This window comes from Mandrillus leucophaeus, unplaced genomic scaffold (genome assembly GCF_000951045.1).
Source record: "Mandrillus leucophaeus isolate KB7577 unplaced genomic scaffold, Mleu.le_1.0 Scaffold15, whole genome shotgun sequence".
Taxonomy (NCBI): domain Eukaryota; kingdom Metazoa; phylum Chordata; class Mammalia; order Primates; family Cercopithecidae; genus Mandrillus; species Mandrillus leucophaeus.
Window position 1 is genome coordinate 1,892,295 of NW_012101476.1, and position 10,912 is coordinate 1,903,206.

The window sequence follows — 10,912 nt, forward strand, 5'->3', positions numbered from 1 at the left end:
TAAGAAATGGAAGCCCCCTTCATTCTCCCTTCTAATCACTCCTCCCAACCAGGGTGAGCACCATCCCGACGTGAAACAATGTAGATTAATGCTGCTGCTTTTTATATTCATATGACTGGAGTCATACACACTATGCAGTCTTTTGTGTCTGGCTCCTTTTGTTCGATGTTATGATGTGATATTCAACATCACTGGATACTGTTGTAGATTTTTCATTTCACTGCTCTGTGATATTTCACTGTATGAACATAGTGAAATTTAGGTATCCATTTATCATGGATGAACATTTGGAGGGTTTCAAGTTTTTGGTTATTATGAATAAAGCTGTTTATGAATATCTTGTACTTGCTGGGTTTTTTGTACTTGTGTGCACATTTCTGATGAGCAAAAACCGAGGAGTGGAAACATGGAATCATTGCATATGAGTAAGTACTGGCAGCTTTAGGAGCTATTGACAAACAGTTGCCCAAAGTGGTTGCACCAGTTTATATTACTGGTTTTTAGGATCTATGTGGCAGTACCTCTAATTCCATGAATCTATAGATCCTTGGATGATCTGATGGAAGCTGTGGAATTTTGCCCCAGAAATACACTTATAATTCTGCATGTGATTTCTGTAAATTTATGAACCCTGTGAACTCAACCAGGTCCAAGGATCCCTATGAGGCCTCTTGTTCTGAGCTCCAAATTCTAAGGTATGTTGTCCACATTTTGATTCTGGGTTTTAAATTCTTCGACTGGATGGAAGACTTAGAACTTAACAGGGCTAGGTGCGGTGGCTCGTGCCTTTATGTAATATCAACACTTTGGGAGGCCGAGGTGGGCAGATCACCCTGAGGTCAGGAGTCCAAGGCCAGCCTGGTCAACATGGCAAAACCCCATTTCTACTAAAAATACAAAAAATTAGCCATGTGTGGTGGCGTGCACCCATAGTCCCAGCTACTCAGGAGGCTGAGGTAGGAGAATCGCTTGAATCTTGGAGGCAGAGGTTGCAGTGAACTGAGATCGTGCCTTTGCACCCCAGCCTAGTGACACAGCAAGAAAAAAAAAAAAAAAAAAAAAAAAAAAAAAAAAAAAAAAAAAAAGAACTTAACAGAGCACCAGCAAATCACGGGCACCAAAAACAAAACAATTTTAAAGAAAAAAACTATCTTTGAAATAATTTTATAATTTCACAGATAGCATGGACATGACATATTCGTCAAAGGAAAAATTATAATGTTGTTGGATGTCGTTGCACATATCTAACAGATTAGAGTTAATTCACTTTACATTATATATGGGAGGCACATAATCTTTTCAAGGCAAAGTGCTTTTAAATGCCTTCACCTGGCCCTAGTGATCCCATCAATGATGCATAAATTGCATTTGGTCAGTGATTATCCCATGCTGCACTGGGGCATCTGTGTGATGAGGGGTCCCTGGCTACTAAGGGCTCCCTGTCCCATTGGATCCTCACCACAACCCTGCCAGGTGGCTGGGCTGTGTGTCACCAAGCACATGGGCAATACAGCCCACTGTAAGGGAAATGGGGGCCAAAAGGGTCAGTCAGAGAGAAGCCTCTGCAGGTAAGTGGTGGCTACAGGAACCGGGCTTCTGGCTTAAGAACAGGGGCATGGAAGGAGTGGGAGTGGAAAGCTCCCTCCATCTTTCTGCAAAGCAGCACAGACGAAGAGGGAGCTCGCTAAAGCACAGTGCTGGGATGGACGGTAGAAACTCTATGAAGACAGGTTTCTGTTTGATGTGAGAAAGAACATCCAAGTGTTCAACTGTGTAATGATGAAAGCCAGGTGCTTGAGGGGTAGTGAGATCCTTGTCCCTAGAAGCATGTAAGCTAACGCTGGATGGTCACTTGACAGGGACGCTGATAAATTAAATAATCTAGGTTTCCTTCAACCCTGAGCTTGTCATCCTCGGAATCTAGGTCTCCTAATCCCACCACATGCTCTTTCCTCCTTGCCGCTGATCTAATGGAGCACAGTTTGCACAGTGCACTGACCCAGCCTGGGCAGCAGGCAGGAGCCTGCATGAAATAACCTGTGCTGCAGTCAGAGGGACAGAGTGTCTGTAGAAAGCATTCAAGATCTCCCAGCAGCTGTGACTAGTATGAGCAGGTCTCTGTGGATTCAGGCAAATATTTTCCATTTCATAAAATGTGGTACAATGTTACCTCTGTGTTCTTGGAAAAACTAGCATGGGGGAGGAAGTGTTAACTCGATGGCCTTGTTCCCTGAGCGCTGGTGGTCGTCTGCCTTGGCAGTTTCCTGAGGCCTCCCACCCCACTGGGCCCCATCACGGGGGAGAGCTGGATGAGCCCACTGCTGCTGGTCCATGGTCGGAGGTGGGTGTGGAGAATCCCTGACCACCTGAAGGGGAAATAGAGTGCAGAGAATAACTGGAACCCTAGGAAGGAAGAACTCTGTTCTGTTCCCATTTCTGCTATGGCCCTTCAGCCATGCCCTTCCCTTCATCATCGCTCCCTCTGCCCTCTGCTGGGACTGGTGCAGTGGTCTCTTCCCGGAGCTCACCTCCTCCAGTCTCTCCTTATTCAGAGCCAAGAATGCCACATGCTTGGCATGGCTACCATATCACTCCCTTGCCCCTACAGACTTTACCGTCAGTCTCAGGATTCCTCCCAGACAGCCTCTAATAAATGATTAATTCACCTGAGTGGGCAGTGACAGGGAAACTGATTTGCCAAATGTACCTCCTCCATGCTTTCGACAGAGCACCCTTTCAAAGAACAGAGCAGAGCTCAGATGACATCATCCCTCCCTGCCTCCCCGCCTCCTACTTCTCATCAGAAGCATGCACGAAAATAGCTTTCCAGGTTTCTCATGGTGCTTCATAACAAAGACCAAACTCAACTGTGTGGCGCTGGAAGTTTGTGTCAATTTGATCTGGTTGTGGAATCTTTTCTTCCACACAGCTTGCGATGCTTGCTCAGTTTTCTTTTGGAAGACATGAAGAATGGTCACACTACTCCATCCGACCCCATCCAAATGCTCTGCGCTTCAGAGGCCAAAGACATGCTGTGCTGTCCCATCTCTCAGTGACTGCCCAGGTTGTGTCCTGGCCTGGAGTGTCTGTCCCACATTCCCCAGCATACAGAGATGTCTGGGCTTAGGGGGATGCCTTCTTCAGCTTTCGGTGATGTTTGCTGCATGGACATTGCTGAACTTGAAATAGGATCTGAGCCTCAGGTTATTCGATTTCCCTGAATATCCAGTTCCTGCCCCTGCCCTGGATCAAGGGTGGAGGGCTCTGTGGTCCAGGAGCCCAAGAAGGCCCTTACGGTACAGCCTCTTCCTGCCAATCCAGCCTTGCTGCAAGGTCCAGATAAGCCCCTTACGTGGGAGCTTGAGCAGAGATCCCAGTTTGCGTTTAGTAGAACAGCTACAGTAAAGCTTGCAATCCGCAGGTGTTAGAACACTCACTGGAGTCTCACTAGCACAGTGGACACCTCTCATTAGGGTGTCATTAGCTAGCTGCCTCATTTGCATGTTCAGATCAGGCTCAGGCTTCATGACAGCAAGGACTATAGAAGGACCAGCAGGGCTGTGAAGACCCCTGCACATATTTCAGTCTTGAGGGGGACCACACAGGGGTCGGTGATAAGGGCAGAATTAGAGCCCTTACGGTGATCACACAGAACACACCAACACAGTCTCCCAGTTGCCCACTCCAGACACCCTGGGAGATCCCTGTGGTCTGCTTTCTCTTCTCCTTCATATCAAACCCAACCATCCTCTGTCAGTTCCTTTTCCCCAGTGCAACCGCCTTTGGTTTTCTTCCTTTCATGCTGGTGTCACCGCATAGCCAGCTGGCGGCACAGCTTCCCACTTGCCTACATGGCCCTGGGTCTCCACTCCAGCAGGCTGTATGAGCTCTCAACGCTCATACATGGACTGGATTGTGTCTTCCCCCACTAAACTCTTCAATAACTTCCTGTTGAACTTGGAAGAACGTCCAGATTGCTTCCCATGGGGCTTGCATCCATGTTCTAGCGTGTCCCACCCCTACTGGCCCCCACGCTCCAGCTACTCTGTTCTGGGACACGCAGCATGCCCCAACCTGGGCTCTGTGCTTGTTCTTTCCTCTGCCTGGGTCACATGCCTCCCAGATCTTGCGTGGATGGTTCCTTGTCATTCAGGATAAGGGCTGGTGGGTCTTGATGCCTGCTGTGTGCATGCATGCGTGTGTACCTGTGTGCAAGCCTGTGGGATTGGAGTGGGCAAGAGAAGAGCAAGGAATGGTGGGGCTGGAGGAGACAGCCCAGGCTGGGAATGAGAACACACAGCAGATACCTGGTGAAAAGGAAGCCATGCTGAAAGGCAGGCTGTGTGGTTGGATGGACTTGGCTTCCAGCCCTCATTTCAGCCCTAAATGGCTGTGGGACCTCAGCCAAATTACTTTCTCCTCCAAGCCTCAGTTTCTCTATCTGAAATAATGAGATCCTCATCACAGCAATCCTTCAGGGCCATTGTGAAGGCAGCAATAACTTAGATGAAGGATCGCAAGCAGTGCCTGGCACAGCATCAGGACTTAATAAATAGTAATGTTTTAATTTTAAGTAGAAATCAATGTAACAGAGAGACATGAGCTGGGGCACAGAAGACTAGTATTCATGCTTCTGACTATTGTGTGACCTTAGGTAGCCAGCTGCCCCTCTCTGACTTCCGCCACCACCAACATCCCACAGTTTGGAGGGAATGGGTATGTTTTTTTCCCACTGAATCTTTCTGGCAAGTGGGGCCAGAACAGCTCTCAGTATCACAAGAGGACCACAGAAGATTCATAATAGGGCAACAGACTTAGGCTGGGAGACTCGACAGTCTCTGTGGTGAAGACACACATGATAAGAAGTATTACTTGGGGGACATCCACTATGAATTGTGCATGGTGCCAGGAGTTTTATACATAGATATAAAAACCTGAAGTCTGTCCTGCTGTTTAGGGGTGCTCATCCTCATTTTACCAATGAGCAAAATGCCAAGACTGGTGATTTGCCAAAAGCCATTAAGATAGCAATTGGAAGCATTGCTAACCGACTTTAAGATTTAAAGTCTATTTTCTTTACAGAAACCACAATATAGAAGTGTCCTCTAAAGCTATCTTTTTTTTTTCACTGTCATTTCTTTTGGGAATATATGAAACTTGCTTGCTGATATGGTAGCCCCTAGCCAGGTGTGGCTGGTCACATTATAGTAACTAAAACGAAATGAGAGAACAAATTCAGTTCCTCTGTCTTACCAGCTGCATCTCAAGTGCTCAATAGCCACGTGTAGCTAGTGGCTGCCATATTGGAAGGTGAGGAAATGCAACAATTCCATCGTCACAGCAAGTCTTATTGGACAATGCTGCCCCAAAGATAAGAGAGCATCATGCTCTGTCTATGCAAGGCCAGGTCCTTGACTGGGGACTTTAATGAATGGCACAGGTGGTTGCACACCACTGGATATAGATTATGGTGCTCAGGGACAAGCGAAGCTCACCATGGGACAGGGAGATGAGTTTGCCTTTAGAGCTGCGGGAATGTCTCCTTTCCCAAGCTACCTACTGCTCTGGTCTTAAGTGTTCCCTGGAGTTCTGGAGTAGCACTGTGTTAAACTGCTTGCTTCTCGGAGTGTGGCTCACCAACAAATAGCATCAACAAACCTGGAAGTTCATTAGAAATGCAGAATCTCATGTGCCACCCCAGATCTGCTGAATCATAATCTGCATTTTAATGAAATTCCCCACGTGACTCATGTGCTCATTGCATTTGAGAAGCAGAGGGCTACACCACACTCTGCAATGTTTACTATGACATTTAGTGTCAACTCTTCCAGGAGATGTCTTCTAAGCTCTATGAAGTCTGTGTATTTAGAACCATCCAGTTGGCCACAAGGCTCTGGTGGGGAAGCGTTTTCTTTAGAGTGTAACACAGGTCATTGTTTATTTCTTTTAGATTATACATATCTAAGGTCAAAACTAGAGCCTTAGAGATAATCTAGCCCCAAGTGTTCACCTCAGAGATGGAGAAACTGAGCCTCAGAAAAGAAAAGCAGCTTATCCAAGATCATACAGCAGTGCTGGAGCCTACACCACGTGACACGGTACAGCATTTCAGTGACACATCATACTGGACAAGAGAAAAGCACAGTGGTATAGTGGGAGGACCTGGAACTGCTGTCCATTAATGCCAAATGTGGGGAGTGTCTATTATTGTCCCAACCCTGTCCAAGGAAGTGCTACTGGTCACCATTGTTGCCATTTACTGGGCACTCACTGTGTACCAGGCACTTTCCTGGGTGTTTGCGCTTGTTATTTCATTGCATCCTCATGCCAGTTCTCTGATGTAGTCATTGTTACTTTCTCCTCTTTAAAGACGAGGAAACTGTGGTATAGCAAGGTTAAGGAGCTTACCCAACATCACACAGATAGCAGACAGTGGAGCCAGAATTCACACCCAGGATCAGGCTCCAGAGCCCATGCTCCTCCCTCCCCTGTACACTGTAGAGAATTCACAGGTGAAACAGTTCCCTGGACACCTGAGGCTGCACAGGGCAAGGGAAAGGCTACTGTGGACACTCAGTCATCTACCCCAGATGTCCCACTCGGAAGGAAAGACAGAATCCCCAAAACGCTCATTTTAGAACACATGCTGTTAGGAAGTAACATGTAGAATCATTGACTTTAGAACTTTGATTTTAGAAAGTGAGATAAATTGTGGTGAGATGAAAGGATTAGTTATCATCTTAACACCAGAGGCAAAAGTTTATCTTAGGGAGAGAACCGTGTTTGTTAAAAAAAAAAAAAAAAAAAAAGTAATAAATTGCTTGATTGAAGAAGGTAAAACCTTAAGAGCAAGAGTGGGAAAGAGAGGAAGAAACAAAAAGAAGCTAAACTGGTGCATAGGAAAAGGATGATCAGACATTTGAGTGTTGGGCAGAGAAGAGAGGCGAGAAGAAACAAAGGTGAGAGGAGGCAAAGCAATATATTTCCTGAAAAGATCAAGGCACTCTTTTAAAAGCAGTATCTAATATTTGATTTTCTTTTTGCATTAGTTTGATATCCTGACATCCTGTGCCCTTTTTTCCTCTTAATTTCAGTCATGTCTGCTTTGTGCCCAAGGGGGCTTGTGTGTGTGTTGGGGGGGTGTGTGTGTACACACATACATGCCCATGTGCATGTACACACTGATGTGTATCAAGTATCAAGGGAGGGAGTTTAATTTCTCTCTAGATGGCAATATCCATGCCGAGTCTAAATAAAGGGAAGCAAAATCTTCCATGCGGATATGACTAACAAAAATATTGGCCACCAGTGGTGAGCATTTGTTGTTTTTGCCTGCCCATTCATTGAATAATTCTTCCAAGAAATATGTACTGAGCAACTATTATGTGGTAAGTAATAGATGAGGTCAGAGCAGGACAAAAGGTGAGGGGCAGGTGGTATAGGGCTTTGTGTAGTTTCACCAAGACTTGTTCCTGGGTGAATTGAAGAACTGCGGCTGCATTTTGAGCAGAGGAGGGAGCTGATTCTGCAGTTGTCAAGGCTCTGAATCCTAGGATGATAATAGATTGTGAGAGAGGTGAGGGTGGTAGCAAACGGACCAATTAGGAGACTACTTCTATAGTTCTAGCAACCCTTGAAGATGAGTTGGATGGGAGTAGCAGTAGAGACAGTGAGGATTTCTGTTATGAAATGTGAAGGAGGCAGTTGGTATAGAGGTCTGGAATTTAGGGAGAAAAGTTCAGGTGGAAATATGAATTTGGGAATCATCAACATATAGATGGAATCTAAAGCCCTAAGATGAGGGCCTTTCTCAATTCCATCTCTGAGATTTTCAAGGTAACGAGAGTAGATTGAGAATAAGAGAGACCAAGGATAGAGTTCTGGAGGATTTCATTCAGTCTTTTGTTCACACCTCTCAACTGAAACCACTTTGTTAAGGTCACCAATGATCTTGCTAAATCCGAAGGCCCTTTCTCAGTACTCATAGTATTTGGCCCATGTTTGAATTAAGTTTTTTTCCTATATGAACCCAAGAGTCATGATTAATACACCCTTCCTTCAGAATTCCTAGAGATATTAAGATAAATGCATGGGACACTGTATGTGCGAAAAAATTTCTGCCAAATTTATTTGGATCTCAAAGGACAGCAGGCCACCTCGTCTGATTTCAGGGATACAAACAAATCATATATCTTAGAATATACAATGGGGAGAATTAGGCTATAACATTATGAAGTATTGAGCCTAGACGATGCAAAGGAATTCTTGAGATCGCTGTGTTTTATTAATTTCAAATCTCAGTATTAATTGCTGGTATATAAGACAGCAATTGACTTTTGCATATTGACCTTGTGTCCTGTGACTTTACTGTACTCACTTATTTGTTCTGGGAGTTTTTTGTCGCTCATTTGGGATATTCTACAGACAATCATGTCATCTGTGAATGAAGGCAGTTTAATTTCTTACATTCCAATGTGTCTACCTCTCATTTCTTTTTCTTGTCTTATTAAACCAGATAGACAAGTACAATAAATAAATAATAAACCAGATTATTATCATGTCTTATTAAACCAGGTAGGATCAGTACAATAAATAAATAAACCAGTACAATATTGAGTAGGACTGCTGACAAAGAACACTCTTATCTTGTTCCAAATCTTAGGAAGAAAGTGTACATTATTAAATATGATGTTTGCTATAGATTTTTTGTAGATGTTATTTACGAAGTTTAGAAATTTTTGCCAATATTTCTAGTTTGCTGGAGTTATAGTTTCTAGTTTGCTACGAGTTTTTTTTTTTTTTCATGAATGTGTGTTAAATTTTGTAAAATGCTTTTTGTATCAATTAATATGCTATAAATGGTCTTCTTTAGCCTGTTGATATGGTTAATAAATTACATGGAGTGGTCTTTTAAATACTGAAGCAGCCTTGCATACTTGAATTACTTGGTAGTGACATGTACTTCTTTTATACATTGTTGGCTCTGATTTGCTAATATTATGTGGATTTCTATGCAAAATGTTTGTGAAACATATTGGTCTGTAGTTTTCTTTACGTACAACGTATTTATCTGGTTTTGGTATTGGAGTAATGCTAGCCTGTAGAATGAGTTAGGAAGTGTTCCGTCTGCTTTTAGTTTCAGGAAGAGATTGTAGACAATTGGTATTACTTCTTCATTAAGTGTTTGGTAGAATTAACCAGTAAAACCCTCTGGGCTTGGAGCTTACTCATTTGGAAAGATTTAATTTCTTTAATAAATAGAGGGCTCTTCAGGTTATCTGTTTCTCTTTATGTGCATTTTGGTAATTTATGTCTTTGAACAATTTGCCGATTTCATCTAAGTTATTAAATTTGTGGGCATAGAGGTGTTTTTGAAATTGTTCCTATTATCCTTTTAATGTCCATGGGATCAGTAGTGATAGACCTTCTTTCATTTCTCATGTTGGTAATTCGTGTCTTCTGTCTTTTATTCTCAGTTAGCCTGGCTATAGGTTTATTAATATTACTGATATTTTCAAAAAAACAGCTTTTGGTTTTGTTGCTTTTCTTTATTGCTTTTCTGTCTTCAATTTTATTGATTCTTACTCTAGTATTTATTATATCATTTCTTCTGCTTACTTTAGGTTAAATTTGCTCTTTCTCTAGTTTTATAAGGCGAAAGCTTAGACTATTCATTTCAGATCTTTTTTCTTTTCTAATATATGCATTTAATGCCATTTATTTCCCTCTAAGCAGTGCTTTCACTGCATTCCACAAATTTTGGTAAGTTGTATTTTCATTTTTATTTAGTTGAAAATATGCCTTAAGTTTCTCTTGAGAATTCTTCATTGACACATGGATTATTTACAACTGAATTGTTTGATTTCTAAATACATGAGGATGAGTCCACTGGTTTTTGGGATGCACTGTGCACATTTCTAGAGTTCTCCAGAGGTGCCTTAGGGTTGCCGGGAGGTGGAGAAGATGCTGAAGGCTAGAGGAACAGGTCAGGCTGTGGCACTTCTGCCTTCACCTTGCTGCATGCGGAAATTCACAATATCGACATGTTTTGTTAATTGGCTAGGTTATACTGTGGTGTGCTGGTAAGAACCTGCTGGTTAGCACAGCAGAGACTTATTCCTGACTCCTGCCACTGGTCAGTAGAGGGTTGTAGGGAGGCTCTGCTCCATGTAGTCACTTTGGAACTCAGGCTGACAGCAATGTTGCCATCTGGAAGCTGCAGCATCTGGAGCATGTGGGGACCATGCTCCATGACCATGGCAAGGGAGGAAACAGGTGGAGGGGGCTCGCACACTGGCTATTCTAGCACTTAGTCCAGAACAGCTGTCACACCCACTGGTGTCAGAGTCCTTTGGCCAGAAGTAGTCATGTGGTACTACCTAACTGCAAGGGAGCTGTCAAACATAGAGGATTAGATGGAGTTTTCGGTAAACTCTACATAGTCTCAACCACAATTGATGTCCTCCCTAAGACTTCGTTGAAATACGGTTTTGCTGCTAAGATATCCACTCCCCTTGCTAAGCAGACAAGAGTGCTATTTCAACATTCATTTCCAAGGAATGGATGAACCATGAGCATTTCACAACCCTTTGACCTTGTCTCAGGTCACATTCTCTCCATGTATATCACTCAGCATGTATTAGCTGGAATTCTGGACTCCTCAGTGTGGGACTTTAACAGGTAAGAAGGGTGAATAAGCCTCAAGCGCATGTGTGTTAGAAACTTTATAAAACTCCTTTTCTGTCACATGCAGACAATTAGAGAAAGAAAATGTGCAAAAAATACTTTGGTGATTGCCAAGACTGAAAAGATTTGAGAGTAATTCCAATTCACATATATTTATTGCTCCACTGTTTTGCCAGGTATAGGAATATTTGTAAGAATGAAGAAAGTAACAGGAAGAATTGCTCAA